This window comes from Sinocyclocheilus rhinocerous, unplaced genomic scaffold, assembly GCF_001515625.1.
Source record: "Sinocyclocheilus rhinocerous isolate Xijiao unplaced genomic scaffold, SAMN03320098_v1.1 scaffold162, whole genome shotgun sequence".
In the NCBI taxonomy this organism is placed as follows: Eukaryota; Metazoa; Chordata; class Actinopteri; order Cypriniformes; family Cyprinidae; genus Sinocyclocheilus; species Sinocyclocheilus rhinocerous.
Genome location: NW_015627229.1, coordinates 27,116 through 45,954, shown reverse-complemented (window position 1 = coordinate 45,954; position 18,839 = coordinate 27,116).

Here is an 18,839-nt window from a genome sequence, read left to right as displayed (position 1 = left end):
GGCCGAGTATTGTTTAGCGCATATCACTCACCTAGCGATAGCTACTCTACGGAGCCATTTCTAGTTTTCATTGTTTAGTCATAGTCTTGTCTTGCCTGCTTTCCCGTGTTACCTGATTATTGCCTGTTTCTCTTGGATTAACCCTTTGCCTGCTGTTTCGGACTGTGTTTGCACCTCGCCTGGACTCTAGCTCGTGTTACTGGATATCCCTCGTGTCAAGCCCTCTGGATATTGTTAGCCGCTGATCGACCACGCCCGTTTTGGATTACTCTTCTGTCTTGCCCTTAATATACCTGTTTGCCATTGTCTGACCCATGCCTGTTTCATGACCACACCCTTTAATAAAGCCTTGCAGATGGATCCGCACGTCTCACGTCTCGTTCGTCCCGTAACACTGATTGGCTGATAAGAGTGCGATATTCAAGTGATATTGGAACTCCAACCGTTTCACCGTTTGTATCACTCCGCTTGCATATTTCTCACAGCAAGTGTCATGGCGGACGCTCAAATCCACTGTAATTTTAAAAATAATATTGTTTTTGTGTCATGGAATGTAGTTTTAAGAGTTTTTTTTTTTAGGCGAGAGTTGTTTAGACTTCAGATATATGGTTAATAAAGATAATGTCTATTTGAAAATTTGCTTCGACATTTTCGGAGATGTGAGCTCCTGTGCGTCAGTGGTCGTTCAACACTCATGAACCCACCGAGAGCAGCCTCACCTCGGCCAGATCTTCTGGAATTTGTCGCTGGCTCTGATGTCTCTATAGTGGTTAATAAATAATAAATAAATAATAAATTAGCAGTCTCTGGTCTCATTAATCTATTATTTGTTCCAGAGCAAATAGTTTTGGCAGAGGGCAAAATCTCATCACGATATATTTTATGTAACTTCAATGCTGTATAGGTATCAGAGTACTACCTTTGTACTTTTGACTGAATTGCCTAGCAACTTTTATGATGGCTGTTTGTTGTTGCTTATTAAATATTATTATTCAATAATTTTATATAAATAATAGTAGTATTTAGTATTGCTGAACAGTGTGAGTGTTCATGATGGTGATTTTAGTTACATTGTTCCGCCATTAGATGGCGACAAGAGACTGTTTTTACGAGTCAGCAGTAAAGACTTTTAAACTGAAAGGGACTGAAACGCTGTTGTTAATAAGGAAGTTTTTTTTTTGTACTTTTAACAACAGCTTAAGACACAGCCAACTTACGCAATGGGCAGCGCTGTCATTGGAAATCACCCTTAAGAGATGAAAGGATAGTACGACAAAGAGCCTATCGCTTTCCTCAGCGGGCATTCAAACTGATGTTTTATTGTGAATATGAGATAGAGCTGAAGAATGAATGCTGTCTCAGATGCAGGTATTCACACTCTCTCAGAATCAATCTCTCTCTCATAATACTCTACTACACGGCTAATACACAGCTTTTAAAACAGTAATACAATAAGCTTTTAATAAATCAACTCAACGTTCCTTCATTCCTAAGTTCTGAAGTGATGTTTTCGAATTAGTAATGGAGGCTTGGGCTCAGCTGAGATTCTGTGGCGGAAGGAAGTAGTTCTGCACAAAAGAGGGTTTTTAAAGACACTCTGTTGTTGTTTATTGTGCCGTCTAACTATTGTATGATGAGTCCTCTGCACAATCTAACTTTGCTGCAGCATTGAACATACTGCTAGTTTGTCTGGCCGGAGGAGAACTGGCCCCCCGACTGAGCCTGGTTTCTCCCAAGGTTTTTTTTTCGCCATTCTGTCACCGATGGAGTTTTGGTTCCTTGCCGCTGTCGCCTCTGGCTTGCTTAGTTGGGGACACTTAATTTCCAGCGATATCGTCGAGTATCGTGCGCAGATACTATTTAAACTGAACTGAGCTGGATGATCACTGAATTCAATGATGAACTGACTTTAACTGAAAATTTAGTGTTTACTATTGTCCTTTTGCATTATTGACACACTATTTTCCTATTTAATACTGTAAAGCTGCTTTGACACAATCTGTATTGTTAAAAGCACTATATAAATAAAGGTGACTTGACTTAATGCAATATCACACTCGTAGACGTGAGACATGGCTGTATATTGTCTACTGGTGTGATATCTTATTTAAGAATATTTTATCTTATTTAAGAAAAGTAGGCTAACCGCAATAAAATTGACTGTTATTCCTTGTGAGGTGTAAAACACTGTAATTTCTTTTTTACTTTGCAATATATAGGTTACTTTTCTTAAATGAGACTGCCCCAACGATGATGTATGCAGCATTCAAATGCGACCTCCGGAGGACACATCCGATGAAATGAGACACAGCTATAGCCTATATGATTTGAAAACATGAGAACACCCAAATGTTTTCATGTCTACGTACGTTTTAAAGTACGTACGTTTCTCGTGCACATGCAATTTTTTTTTTAATATATATACAAATGTCACTTTAGGGACTCCATAATATGGATCATAGCACGGTCATTTAATAGATTTAATAGGCAGATAATCCCTCAGGTATGTGTTTCATTAACCTGGACTTGGCAAGTATTACATGAGCCAGTTTGGAAGTCTCAGTAATGTAGGATATGAAGGTCAGGGTCATCATGTAAGATCTGCAGTAGATAAGTTTGATGTATTCTAGCTGTATCTTCTCTGCATGTGTGCTGGTAGAGAAGCAGGCATTCTTGTAGCTGAGCCTGTGTAATGCATCAAAGCAATTCAGTTTAAATTCTATTTAAAGCTGTAATGATCAGACAGGAGTATTCAAATATCAGATCAGTGCATGGTGTGTTTAAGAGTGATGAATTGTATTACTCTGTTTAATGGACATTTGAAATTATATTCAAATTGAGTGGTGAAAATTCAATGACACTTCCCCCTGAAAATATTTTCATAATGGATTATAAACCGTAAAATACTAAAAGCAAAATTAGAATGTCCAAAAGGCCCTGGTCTGTGAACCATCTGGAAATGAAGGCGTCCAACATAATGAAGTAATCAGGTCTCAATATTGTCTGCCAATGCCTTGAATCTCACCATCCCGAGTGCTCTCCAGTGTCTTGGATGCAATTTCAAGTCTACATTGATGTATTTCTTTTTAATGAATTGAAGCAGAACTTAGTAAGCATCCCCCAGATGACTGCTTGATTCAGGCTCAATATAGCAAGAATAGTACTGACATTTTTCCAAACACTCACCCTGAATGCTCACAGTATCTAAGGGGCTGTAGAACAAAGCATTATGCAAACAAAGGGCATCTAGTTGTTCAAATTGCCACCAACAACTCAATGACTTTCAGACCTCTCACAGAAAAGGACCATATTAGAAGCACACAAAGCTTTTTCAACACAAAAATCCACTCCATGGGAACTTCTTTTGTAATGCTGCTATAAAAACTATAAAAAAGATTCTATTCACTGTAGCTTCGGGTCACAGAGGCTTTTCATTTGGTCAACTCTCTTGCACAGGTAGGTGGTTTGTTGTTTGATTTCATTCACATATTTTGATGGCCTTATCTCAGACCAGTCAGCTAGAATTCCTAGAGAACAATTAAGTAATGAAAGGCTATATGGTTTTTGACAAAACTCCCTTTCCACACCTACTTTTTAACTTTCTAGGTCCGTTTTCTTGTTCAGAGGGAACATAGCCAACATGTTACTTTTCAGATAGATAGATAGACAGATAGATAGATACACTGTAGTGCTGTATGAGAAAGCCAAGAACATTTCACAAACATTTATACTTTCCCAATTACAAAATCTTGATTTATACATGATTATGACAATCATGTAACAATAACACCAAAAAGAATAGAGAGCAATAATGGAGAATTCATATATAACAAAAACAATAAAATAGAGTTGGTGGTCATGGTAAAGTTTATAATGGGTTTTTAAAAAAATTTATTTTTCATCAGTTTGTTGGCCAAAAAGCTATCTCAGTGTGTAAAATTCTTATAAATATAAAATTATTTTTACGTTTTTTTATGGTGTACTTTACCTGCTGACACTGAAGCATTAAGCATTGCTAATGAATTTAATTCAGTTCACTTTAATTCTTAGTGCTTTTAAAAAATACATATTCTTCCAAAGAAGTTGTATAAAAAATAGCTCCTTTCAAAACCCCGCAATAAATCAGTAAAGAGTTTTATGTCTAACGTAGTTGAGTGATGATAAAACTGGACTATTAGGCCTTTCATATTTTTTTGAATACTGGCTGCATTTTAAACAATCTGGAGCTTAGGTTATTCTATTTATTAAGTGAAAGAATGATGTTTATAGAGACTGTAGAGGATGGTACACTACAGAGGTTTGATTTTAGCACAAGGAAGTTACTTGGCATCCGTTTTTAATGTTCTGTAGCATCTGTGGAAAACTTACATTTCATTTGGTCTAGAAAAATGTAAAGATGTGTCTTCTGTACAACTGTGAAAGCTAACTTTAGAAAATATAGTCTGTTTAGGTCTTTTTTAAAGATGTCAGTTAGAGTTCAATTGTGCGTTTCTACAGTATAGACTTTAGGGTAGTGCCATATTTAATTTTTTGACTGCATGACAGGGATTGAACAACAATGTGTTTTGTTTAACAGCTGATGAAACTGCTTTCCAGAAAACTATTTTTAAAAGTCATATTTTTTAATAATTATGTGATCTAGAACCTATATGCAGTGCATGCTGTTGAAAATATATCCATATTACATCGCAATAACAACCTGAAATAAGATATATATTACATTTTGTTAATTAAGAAGCAATGCTGGATATTTCTGAATTCTGTGAATTTCAAGAGGTAATCTCTTCCTCATTGCTTGTTAGTATTTTTTTTAATTGAACAAAGACTCGCATTCTTTCCTTTATAGGTTTGTTTGTTCTGAAATCATGGGAAATCTAGTTGAAAAATAGAAGAATCTGTGGAATTATTTTTGATGAAAATATCCAATATATTCATTGGAGATTAAGATTGTAGTTTTTCATGAGCTTCTCTCCAAAATAAGTTATATTTTATAATCTCCCTGCACTAATACTACAACTTCTGTACAATATAAAATTTCTGAATGGGGTGTCAGGTTTATGTGGAATTTAGTTTATAGAAAGGGCACTTTTACTAACCTATATTAATTTCAAGTCCTGCCATGGTAGGGTCAGGAAAGTGATTAAACTAGAGATTTTCTGTACAGTTTCACAGCTGGGTCTGGGCAATGCTTCAAGTGTGTGTTGTTTTACTTGGCTGTACAATCAAACTGTGTTCTCTTTGTGCATACACAGTATGTTTGAATACTGATGTAACATATATTTTCCTTGCATGTACTTAGTGGCTTTTGAGGTAGAGCTTCATACTCAAACCTCCAGACAGAGCATGCATAAATGTCCCCAGGAGTTTGGCTCCAAAAATGTTTTTCATCATAATAACTCAGTGCTTATGAAAACGTTGTTTGTTGTTAGATAAGCACCTTTGGAAATTATATCCACAATGGATATAGCAATTTATCAAATGTCCAGCATCAACTTTTAATGGGTACAACATGAAGTGGTTATATAATATAATATTTGACATACATTTGATCTGAATTCATGCGTAGTCAGTCGATGGGTATTTCTGAATTACAATTGCTTTGCAATAATTGCAAAATTACAGCAACTGATATGAAAAACTTTCCCACTGTCCACAAAAATGAGAGATGCTTGTGAGTGAATTGTTTCTGTTCTTTTTTCCCTCAATATAATTGGTGTAGAATTCCTCTTTCTCCACTGCAGTTAACCAGGGTGCTGGATGGGAAAACGGCCTGATGTTTGTGGGTTTGATTTAGGGTTAGGGATAGGCATGTCTCATGCCCAAATACAGCTTCTGCCAAGACCCTTATGAAATTCAGATAAGTCAATGTGTCATTTTGCATTAAAATAATAGCATGTCTATCTAATAGGCTATTTTATCAGTTGGGAATAGAACATTAGATACAACACAGAATGAAAAAAAACTATGTTGTATAACTCTGGGTATATTGTGAACCAAATATCACAGATGTGTCTTACATTTTAATGATGCAACCTAAGTGACAAAAGTTTAGGTGATAAATAACGCCGCCAGACCCTGAAGAGATTTATAAAGGCCTTGAAATTCTCTGAGGGATACTGGCCATCAAACTTTACACCGAAGAGGAAATTGAGGTCACCAGGACACTGAGGTGGGCAGTCTAAATGTTTATTTGCTTTGAAGTGACTCTTGTGGGTTAAAGGAAAAAGGTTTTCACCCTTTAGCATCCTGCATAGAAGCTTCTGATTTAGGTCAGTGTATAAGACCGTCAAATGCAATAAATGTAATATAAATGTATAATTGTGTATAAATAATTCTTGAAAATTTCCCCTAAAGAAAACACTTAAAGAATTAGGTGTGAACCCACTTAATAATTCACCCAAAAATGAAAATGTACTCACCCTCAGGTCATCCAGTTGGTAGATGAGTTTGTTTCGGAACAGATTTGGACAAATTTAGCATTATACATGCTCACCAATGGATCCTCTCTGCAGTGAATGGGTGCCGTCAGAATAAGAGTCCAAACAAATGATAAAAACATCCACTGGAGAAAGCAGTATTATGGATAGAGGACTCATATTTTAGCCGAAAGCAATGGTTTGAAGTATAAAAAAATAAAAAGTCTCAATGATGGATTTCTTACAAACATCAGTTTACAAACAGCGTTTTGCTTCACAAGATGTTAATTGATGGACTGGAGATGTGTGGATTACTGTATTTTTTTTATTAGCTATTTGGACTCTCATTCTGACGGCACCCATTCACTGCAGAGGATCCATTGGCTAATGCTAAATTTACCCAAATCTGTTCCGATGAAGAATCAAACACATCTACATCTTTGATGGCCTGAGGGTAAGTAAAGTTTCAACTCGTTTTCATTTTGGGTGAACTATTCATTTAATATCATTTAATAATGGTGAATAACTACTACACTGAAACTGGTTTTATTCAAGTCAAAAAATATTATTTGATGTCACTGGATCAATTTATACCAACACATTTATTGGCTTTCATAAAATCCAAACAATACAGTAGGTTTTTATTCTTATAACATCTAAATAATAAAAGCAACTAGATGTAGTAGCAAGTAGTCTACATTATTGTAAAGGAAAGTGAATTCTTGGAGGTCCACTTTTCTACCTTCTAAATATATAATATAAAGTGAGGGTTGTTAAATGCCACAATTAACTTATTCTACAGTTTTGTGAACTTGAGGTGTGCCAAAAACCATATGCTTGGATTTCAAAAGAGGCCAACCTTAATGTCTTCCAGCTATGAAGGTAAAATAATAATTAATGGACTAGGTACATCAACATGGGCGAATTCCTCAACGTTAAGGAAGTTAGTTGCTAAAATTCCCTCAAAATTCCTGAAGTGGAACAAGACAATGGATTGTAAATCACGGTCTGTTTTAGGATCTATATACAAAAGATGGAACTATAAAGGGACGTGTCCAAACTCCTAAGTGCGCTACTTTTTTAATATCATGCTGACAGGATCTGTCATGTTTCAGTCGCTCCTCTCAAACTACGCTTGTGCACGTGAGCACAGCGCTATAAATATACATTTTGTCTGACCGTTAAAAAAAATCTAATGTACTTACACAAAAACAAAAGTCACAAAAATAATTATAGTCCTAAAATAGGCTTCATTTACCTTAATAATATATTAAGTTTTAAGGTTTTTTTTTACTTTTTACCCTACATTTGCACTTTTCAATTCCAATGTAATTGAAGTGGACTTTGACATTAGCTATGCCCTTTTATAATAATGGATTATTGTTCAAATTAAAGGTGCATCATTATCCCGGACAGGAGTCCTGCACTCATCTCTAGTCTTCTCTGATGATCCGAACAGTGTTTTACATCAGCAGACAAAAGCAGAGCTCATTTCAGCATCACACTCCCGCACAAGAACCAAGCGCTGCACTTGCTACTCTTTTAAGGACAAAGAATGTGTTTATTACTGTCACTTGGGCATCATCTGGATCAACACCCCACAGTGAGTACATTCATTATTCGCAAGATCTCCTGCAACTGATGCTTGATTTGTCTACTGAAGAGACACTAATAAGTGATTAGTATTTCACCAAATCTTATATATTAATGAATACTTTGATAATCCATTACTATTTTATTTTGCTTAATAGTCTGTTTCAAACCAATGCAAATTAAAAGTAAAATGTATGCTAAAATGCCTAGTAATAATATCAACAATAATAATAATAATTTTCACAATTTTAATATATTTACCACCCACAAACCAAGTGTTATATATATATACAGTAAAAAATGTTGTCATTGACATTGAGTTTCTGCAACACTTACCGTAAGTGTATTTTGATGTGACTGTGTTTCCATGGTGACGGTTACTGTCCATGGTCCTGATGCAATAGACGCAGAGGATTCTCAAAAATTAAAGTTTGAATAAGATCACTTTTTTTTCACAGCCAGCACAAACAGTATATGTACAATAAAAAATAAATCCGCTTTCAGTGCCCACTTGGCTCGCCAGAGTAACTAAAAGGATTGAAATGAGGTCATAACCAACACACATTAATACTCTATTCAGTTTCATTCCATAGCCGGAAAACACATGACTAAAGGATATTTTTGAACATAGATATATTTAATTTAAATATATAAATACATTCAGTAGTACAAATATAACAACATGCAGCCATGAATGAGTTATCGCTATTTAGCCAAATACATGAGAGATCACCACAGGACTTTTAGTAGAGTGATTCAGACTGACGCTGAGCTATTTAAACTATGACTTACAATGTGTTGTGGCACATTACTCACCATTGATATTGACCGGTGATCTTTCAGGAATTCAGCTCGGACCCCTGGCTCCACACTGAAACCAAATGGTCAACATGAGAGCAAACACTTGTGATGTGAGATGAGAGGCATGCGTTCAGAAAGAGAGTACTGAAGAGAGTGGCTGGAGATCAGAGAGAAGCTCATATAAAGTGCATGGAAGCTTTCCCAGATGAGACTGCTGAACGATTTGTGGCCCTTGTTCCAACCCATCACTAGAGGCAGCCTCTTATGGTTTATCTCCAAGTGTCAATGCAATACCAGCTTTGTTTTAAATATAACAGGTTTCTTTCCTTTTAAGTTTCTTTTAGTGCTTGCTTGTACAATAATAAACTATATTAATATTTAATTATTTAATAATAATAAATTAAATAAAATAATAATAAATGTATAACATACTTTACAAAGTTTCAGGTGTTAAAGGGATTTTCCACCTGTGTGGAACAGAAAAGAAAATATTTTGAGAAATGTCTCACTGTTTTGTTTTGTTTTGTTTCTTTGTTCATACAATGGAAGTCAACCAACATTACCAACATTCTTCAAAATATCGTCTTTTGTGTTCAGCAGTAGAGAGAAAGTCATATAGGTTTGGAATGACATAAGAGTGAGCAAATGATGACAGAATTTACATTTTTGTGCGCTATTTAAAGTACACTAGCTTTCAAAAGTAAAGAAATAAATACTTTTATTCAGCAAGGATGCGTTAACTTGATCAAAAGTGACAGTAAAGTCATTTAGAATTTTATAAATTATTTATGTTCCATATAAATATTGCTCTTTTGAACTTTCTATTCGTCAGAGAATCCTGAAAGTATTACAGCTTCTACAGAATTATTAAGCAGCACAACTGTTTTCAACATAATAAAAATAAATATTATTAAATATTATAATATTACATGTTTCTTGCGCAGCAAATTAGCATGTTAGAATGATTTCTGAAGGATCATGTGACACTGAAGGCTGGAATGATGCTGAAAATTTTAATTGTAATAAAATTTCAAAAAATGCCACCAGAAGAAGCCTTACGTCAGCCTTGGTTGTGAAATGCCATTGACTCTTGTGTGTCTTGTGACGGATTGCATCATGCTAAAGTACGGGAGTATCTTTTTGAATGAGATGTGAGCGCGTTAAAGGAGCGGGATCATTTTCAGTGATTAAAACCTTGTTTTATTCTCTTCGCATAAAGACATCGTATGTCTTCAGAAGACTTGGAATGCAACACGACTTGTTTGTAATGCTTTTATACTGCTTTTTTTATGGTCAGTTTTTGCAATAAATACCTGTGACTGTACTTTTATTTGCATGCTACATGTTTTATATTGCTCAGAATTGGGTAGGTTTAGGGTAGGGCTGGGGTTAGGCCCTCCAATGAAAGTATAAATTTATATCAAATTATTTCTATTTTTTACAAATGCATGCAAACCATTTAATTAAGACAAACAACTGAAAACAATGGCAGACCCTGCACGTCGAAAAGTAACGCTAAAAGGATACCCCTGTGCATCGAAAAATGCCGCTAAAGGGGTACCTTGAGCGTCAAAAAGCGACGCCAAGGGGTCCTGACCAAGCCTCAATATGTGACGAGTTGGGAGTGAGAACGTGTTGTTATTTTATATGACGATTAGTTTAGACATTTATTCGCATATAGGCTAAATGATGATTGACACATGCATAGAGCTCAGCAAATATGGTAAACACAGAAACATGTGATGTGCGAGAAACAATGAGGTTTGTTCTAGCATGTGACACAAGCATGAACTTTTGTACTTACCATATGTGATGTGCTTTATGCATGTCTGTCTGTTTATATGTGAATAAAAGCTTAAATAAATCTGTTCACCATATATTAAGCTACCGTTTCTCTTCACAAGACTTGGATGAAACTGCTGAATATGGATATGGCTTTGTTCATATGGAATTGTTTTATGACGCCTTTATAACCTCTTTGTAACTTTGGAAGTTTTGGTTACCTGGACTTTAAATAGAGGGACAGAAACCTCTCAGGTTTCATTATAAATAACTTGTGTTTCCAGGATTAACCAAAGTCTTATAGGTTTGGAATGACATGATAGTATGTAAATAATGACAGAATTTTTGGGTGAACTATCCCTTTAAGGAATTCCTGATTTTTTTTTTTTACTAAAATATATAAGTCTGCCTGCAGGCGCACAGTTCCGTATGGCATGTCAAGTTACCGCAGCCCTCAGCGACTGAGACGCTCCAGTGGGACAGTGAGGATGGTCCTTCATCGCTGCACATGTGCAAACCACAGTGATGCCCAGTGCTACAACTTATAATAATTATAATAATCTGCATTATTTAGTGCATTTAAGTGTATTTATTAGTTGCATTATCTATATAATTAAGAAGCAAAAACGAAGCTGAATAATCACTAATTTATATACTCTGCAAGAAACCACATGGGAAAATATAATAGTAAATTTTTTTCTGTGTATTGATACATTCTGAAATTCTAAAGAAAACTGTAGCTTGTTCTGAATTTCTATCATTACGTGTGATGATATTTTATGGTTCTGTTTTGAATTACAAAGAACACAGGATGTGCCAGACAGAAGATTGATAGGACGTTCACCTGGGTAAAAACACTCCACACGTTGGGCCTCTGAGATCAGGACTGATGATCAGCATCAAACTGGGCACCTAACTAGGTACAGCTTTTGGATTTTTACAGATTTGGAGCGAAACCTTCCCCACATTCCTCACCGTGTTATATTTCCTGGAACGACCGTGACTCATCTGGTCCACGGTAACAAGTGAATTCTTTAGAAAACTCTTTGCAGATTTCGGAAGCATATCTGGGACCTTGCTTCAAGGGTTATGTTCACTTGTTTCAGCTTGACTTGTCTAATACAAATATTCAGTGGACGTCCTTGAATTTGGGAGTCTTGCGGCATTGAAAATAGACCTGTAAAATAGACTCGGCATTATCTCCACTTTGTGGGCTGATTTTCAGAGAGCACACAGAGGGATTACTGGGTGAAGATGGAGATGGAGTCGGTCTTGAATTTTTACATGTACCGAGGCTCCTTCACTTCGGCTGATAGCAGGAAATTAAACGTTTAACATTGTTATTGTGGATGAACTGTTAGGAACTCTTAAGTCTCCTGAGAGAAAGATTGCCAGATTAACCGCCGCAATTTTCAACCTCTTGAAATTATCCTCTACATTTTTGCTCACTCCAGCAAAATGTATCCCCTCTCCACAACGAGATATGACATTTTATATTCCTAAAATGGCTTTGAGTTCAAATGTTATTATTCATGCATAAAATAATGGATCCAGTGAGACCAATACTGAAAGCTGAATATTAAACTAAATGGTCTATTACTCTACAAAATACTATATATATATATATATATATATATATGACCTGAGAGTTTGACCTCCTGCAGAAGTTTGACCGCCTTTGGATGCCTTATTTGCAATAATAATTTTTTTGTAGTCTCACTATTTAATTTTCATTGGTATTATCTGTGTTTGTAAACACTTTCATTTATTATATGGTCATTTTACAATGTTATTAATGACAAGCTTGATTTATAGTAACTTTTAAACAGTTCTGTATCATCCAAGGCATATCCTAACCACTGTTTCAATTTCAAACTAACTGCAACTAACTTTTTTTTTTTTTAATTAGTGATATAAGGCTAGAGAAAACAGGCTGTGCCGAAAAAGGTAGGAAAACTACAACAACCATAATGCACTGGGCTCAATTAAACGATTTGTATACAGGGATACAAAAATTAGGATATATGATATGTAGTTTTCAAAAGTCGACACCCATAACGCATTTTACATCATCAGGTGGACTTTTGTTAACAAATAAACATGTATATTTGCAGGTAACACAGAAAAATAATAGACATTGTTCATTTATTTACACTACCAGCAACTGGTGAACTAGTAAAGAGGAGACTGGTAGGCTATATTGGCAACTCATCAGAGAAGCAGTCATAAAACAATAGGTAAAGTTTTAGCAGTGCTTAAAATATTACTTTAAATAAACCGTCACTTTTTTTATCTGCCTTGTTACAAAACCTAATATTATTTCACAGTACATTCATTTTATAGTACATTGTATTTATAAACTGTATTACTGTGAGACGTCCTCAAACTAATAGTGAATGTAACATCAGTGGTTCTCAACTGGTTTGGCCTTGGAACCCACGTTTTCCCATGGTCATCAAGCCACGACCCACTTACCATATATATATATATGTTTAATAATAATTTGTTAAAAAACAAAAACAACGCAAATTTATTTCACAAAAATTAAAGGGATAGTTCACCCAAAAATGAAAATGCTGTCATTAATTACTCACCCTCCTGTTGTTACAAACCCGTAAGACCTTCGTTCATCTTCGGAACACAATTTAAGATATTTTTGATGAAATCTGAGGGCTCTCTGACCCTCCCATAGACCGCAAGGTAACTACCACGTTCAAGGCACAGAAAAGTACCAAGATGATCGACAAAGTAGTCCGTGTGACTGCAGTGGTTCAACTGTAAAGTTACGAAGCTACGAGAATACTTTGTTTGCACAAAGAAAACAAAAATAACGACTTTATTCCACATTTTCGTCTCTACTGCGTCACTTGTGGATGCGTGTTCACGACAATATCATGACGCAAGCGTGTGGCGGCGTCACTGTGTAACATGAATGTAAATTAAAAAATTCTGTAGGCCCTGTTGTAAAGTGCAAAGAAGATACAGTTTATTTCTGTTTACTGACACAAGGGTCTTTGTGTCATCTTATAATGCCAGTCTAGTTTTTAAGGTACATGACATGGCATGATATGATAACAGCATGACCCAGCCTGTATGTTTGGTTTATTTTCACATGATACCATTTGCTGAATTTAACAGGTTGTGAACAGTATTTGATGATCATTCATACTATATATCATGTATTATATATGCTATTTTTTATTTAAATAAATATTTATTTTTATTTAATGCTGTTTCAGCACTGGGCTTGTTCAGATTTCTTTTGACAACTGGTAATTTCACCAGCCACTCTTTAGTGTTTTTCTTATGCCAGTTTTTAATAATTTTTGTTCATAGTTTACCTATTGGACTTTCTGATCTAAAACTTTCTCAGTATGTCCCCTTGCTTTTCTTGAAACTTGAGTTTTTGGTTTAGGCAGTAGAAATGTTTTGCGTTATGCATGAAATTCTTTGCACAAACATCATATCATAGCCGCACAGTGTGTCAGATATGGAAAGACGTTTTTACAACACCCTACAAAAACCAAAATGTTTCAATTGCTATAACTGCTAGAGATGTTGGATGAAATATAGTTTTGCCTGTGAAATTGTAATTATAGCAAAGAATGTGCTGATGGTGTTCTGTTTTTCAATGCCATTCCATTCAGGAACACAAACATCTGATTTTGTGAGGTGTGGTATATAGTAGGGTCGTGCATAACATTTCATCTATTTCTGAATATTGTAAGTTCCAGCTTTGAATAGTGTCAGTCCAGCTGCTATGTGCTGTTGTGGCTGTAATAAGTTAAAGGGGGTTCAATCTGGGTTCAATAAAAATATTGACAGCGTATGAGACATGCATGTCCTTCAGTTTGTAAAAATAAAGACAAAAAAGTGTAAAGTAATGTGCTTTCAATAAAAGTTTACAGCTAAACAATGCTTGAAACAACTTTAAACTTTGTTAATTCAAATGTGGGTTTTATTGAAATTTGCTGTCATAGAGTCTGTTTTCTATTGCAGTTTATTTTAAAATGTCTTTTATTATTTCGATGTCAAAGCTGAATTTTCAGCATCATTACTCCAGTCTTCAATGTCACATGATCCTTCAGAAATCAAAAGCAAATATAAAATAGATTTGTTGCTTCATTTTTTTGTGGAAACTTAGCTTTGTTAAACTTTTGAACAGTTTAGATATTTCCTATACATAGAAGCTTCTAGAAGAAAGGCAGTCCTATAATATTGTAACATGTCTTGCAACTTAATTCGTTTTTCAATGGAGTAAAGCTGGTCTATATCACACTAACACACCTGTTCTGCATTTAAGTTTCTAAAATACTGGTTCTTAGATCAAGAACCACAAAGTGGATCAGAACTAAGGACTTGTAGTCTTTGGCATATTTATCAACTATGTTCATTTCTATTGTAATGTTTCCCTTACAGGGACTTGACTATAATATATTGATTATTTCAACAGAGCTCAATCACAGTCATTTTGCAGTTGCTGTCCCAGCATGCCTCTTGTTTTCATCCATGCACCAGTGCACAAGTAGAGCGTTTTAAAAACAAGGGCAAGGTAATTGCTTTTAGGCATAAAGGGAATTTTTGATCCCCTTGTGGCAATCTTTCACAGACAATTAAGCATGTTGTCTTGATGATCGACAGCCTCTGTGGCGGGAGCTATCAAATTCATTCCAGAAGCAGCTGACTGGAGCAGTTTTATAACAAGTCACCGGTCCTCAGATGCATGCTGCAAGCTCTCCTAGATAATCTTTGTTTAATGAGACATTCTTAGACAAGTAAACACAATATACGATGGTGAGGTGTTCTGGAAAGACAGATTATATAGATCCATAATCTATATATACTGCAGTGTTAATGGTGTAAACCGGAAGTGTTTACTGTGAAAGTGCTGTTGACTGAGAAATTCTGAAATGTGACTAATGAATTACTGCTCCCTCTGGTCCTGATCAAACATCGCGGTGTATTGCAGTCAAAGTAAAACAATGCTTGCAACCAATTTACTTTTACAAGGTACAAGGCTGTCACTGAGGTGCTAAGGTACAGAAGCCAAAAGGTACATGTACCTTATTTACCCCTAAATGGTACCTATTAGTACCTTAAAGCCGGTATATATTAGTACTTTAAAACAATGTACTTTATAAGTAGCCTACATATTATTAACTAAAGTTTTGTACCTTTTTTTCCTGGAAGTGCAGTAGACATATTTCTGTGTGAAACGGGATATTTACGGGGTGGATTATTTGATCATTTGGATTGTGAAAATTGGCTGTTACATGCCACAGTGGAGTTATTGAAGTAAGTATATTTTAATAAAGGTTATGAAAACAACTTCTTTTGAATACAATTCTCTGATGAATTGTTCACAGTCATTGTTTTAAGCAGAGTTGTGCATCATTCAGAAATGAATAAAAAATTCCTGAATATGAATTGAAGTAGCAAACAATGCAAAACTGCCTGATGCAGAAATGTAAGATGTGACATATATTGCTCTCTATTCAGAGTGATATTGTCATATATGTTACCTTTAAGACGATAATTTTCACATGTGTACATTCTTTGGGTAGATATACTGTAGGTAACATATATAAAATGCCCATAGTAAAATGTACTTTAAATTGTACATGTGTTAATAACATCTTTGCTGTTTTTTATATGGTATTATATGTAGCAACCATATATGTCAACAATATATAATTAATTTCTATATGCAACTTTACTAAAATATGTTCATGTTTTGTAATAGATTTAAAATACATGTTAATCTGTTTATCTTTACTTAACATCAACATCTGGGTTTTAGGATAGATTTACATGTGCATATATGTCTGAGAATGTATTATACATACATAAATATGCATATTTATATGGGTTAGATGTGTTATGAAATTGTTTCAATTTCTAATAGGTTTCATATATGTTTTTACTTAATATGACATATATTGCACAGAGAATTAAAATTAATTAGAAAATGATTTGAAAGAAATGTATATAGCTATTTTTTAACTAGAAAGCAAAGTTTGTCAAGGCAAACTTTGAATATTGGCTTGAACAAAATAAAGTTATAGGCATTACAGACAGAGAAAATGATAGATTGGGGTTTGTGGTCTGTAATATTTTTTATGTTTTTAAAAGAAGTCTTTTATGCTCACCAGGGCAGCATTTTTAAACAATTAAAAATAACCATTTTATATATTAAAAAACAGTTCATAAAACGGTAACTTGCTCTAATAACTTTTAGTGTGTGGTATGTAACAGCCACTATTCACATCCATTCGATTCCCATGAATTTGTTTCCACAACATGTTTATTCGTGGCCATGATTTATTAATTTTGTTCCCCTTGTTTTAGTAAACTGTAGCCACGTATTCGTTCCCTCATTTTATTTAACTAAAACAAGGAACAAATTAGTAAATCATGGCCATAAATTAACAAATCATACGAATGTGTTCTTAATTTGTGGTCACAGTTTAAAAAAAATTATAAAAATAAAAAACCTTACTGACCCCAAATTTTTGAACATTAGTATATGCAGTTGTGAGATGTGGAAACTCAACTCACACTCATGAATTTAAAGTGAGCCAGTGGTTCAATTATGAAATTTGCCCAACCATGGTATTAAAAAAGCCAAGAACCCAACATAAATATCTGTTTTCATTTTTTGGTCAGATTGGTCCCCGTTTTGGAAATCAACTGAGCATCTGGTAACTCTTAAATGTTGATGTATAATCGACAGTCAAGTCATGTTTGTGATGCCTTTATTGACTATGATTGATCTTATTAAAGGTCAGATGCGCATTAATCTAAAAATGAAAGAATAGTTTATATACTACATAAAATTCATGTTCAACTTTCTCGCTCGTATAAGGCCTGTTGAAAGGTTCTGCTTATCAGTTCATTGGTATTAGTTATCAAGTGTTCAGACGGCTGTCTCAAGGAGAGAGTCTGGCTCCAAGCGTAAAGATGTCCCTTCCAACCACAAAGGAGAGAGTCAGATTGCATTAAGTTTGGTTAGAGGGTTTTGGCCACACATACCAGAGCCTGGGGCCACGTCCTAGCGTTTGATAACACTGCAGTAGTAATGGAAAAATCAGTCACAGCCTTTCATGGGAGCATTCGGAGGTTGATTCAATATCCCTAAGCTGAAAATGGTTTCTTTCTGAACTCCAGAAGACACGCAGGTTGTTTTTCTCGCATTTTCCCTGACCAGAGCACCAAAACCACAACCTCAAACCTGGACAGGACAGCATGAGAAGTTCATCCCTGCTGGGATCTTGCCCTATTTTGGGCTGAGCTGTCAGGATAAAAACTGCACGCCATAACACTGCTGTCCCACTCAGAGACAATTACCCTCCACGCCAACATTCCTCTTCCAATCCAACAATACTTACGAAGCTCTGCGCTGAGGACTCTGGACCACCGCCACAGAACAAGATGCGTTGTGTGTTTGCTTCACATATCTCCCAAGGAGAGATGAAGGAGGAAAAGCGTACCAGCCCGGCAGTGGCCATGGTCGGATTCATACAGGTAATCCTTTCTCTATGTGGTTAAGGATTCTGCTGATCCACGGTGAAGTACATGACATCCCCTGAGCTTTACTTTGCTTTGAAGAGATGGCAGATTGGTTTTTATAGATAATTGTCCATCTGGAGAAAGAGTGGTTTGTTATGAGCTGAGAGGTTGAATCGGTTGAACAGCTGCAGTACATTATCAGCCTGCTGTGGTCAACATGCCCTGCCTTGGAGACACATCAACTCGCTTAACAATCACATACGCACTCACATAGTCGATGCTCCACAAGGTCAAGCGGTGGCTGATCGAAAACTGCAAAACCAAAAACAAATCATGGGACTTGAGGAAAAATTCTTAATTACTACACATTTGGTAAATGATAGCACACGTTTTCATATTTCTTTAATCAAATGTGTCTTTAAGTAAGATCAAATAATCCAGTTCTTGCATTATATTGGAAGTTTTATGAGAGTTATGATGCATTTAAATCGAAAAGACAAGAACTAAAGGGTTTGGGGTGAAAATGGGAGCTTTCTTTTGTTTGTTAGTTTGTTTTTAACAAAACCATGTATCTTGAGGATAAAGATACCAGGGTTATTATAGTTAATTGAAATGAAAACAGTATGAAATGAAATAAAATAACAATAAAATAAATATATATATAAAAAAAATTCTGCTAGTTGCCAAGGCAACATTTTTCATTTTCATTTAGTTTGATGTACTAAAATAAAACTATTG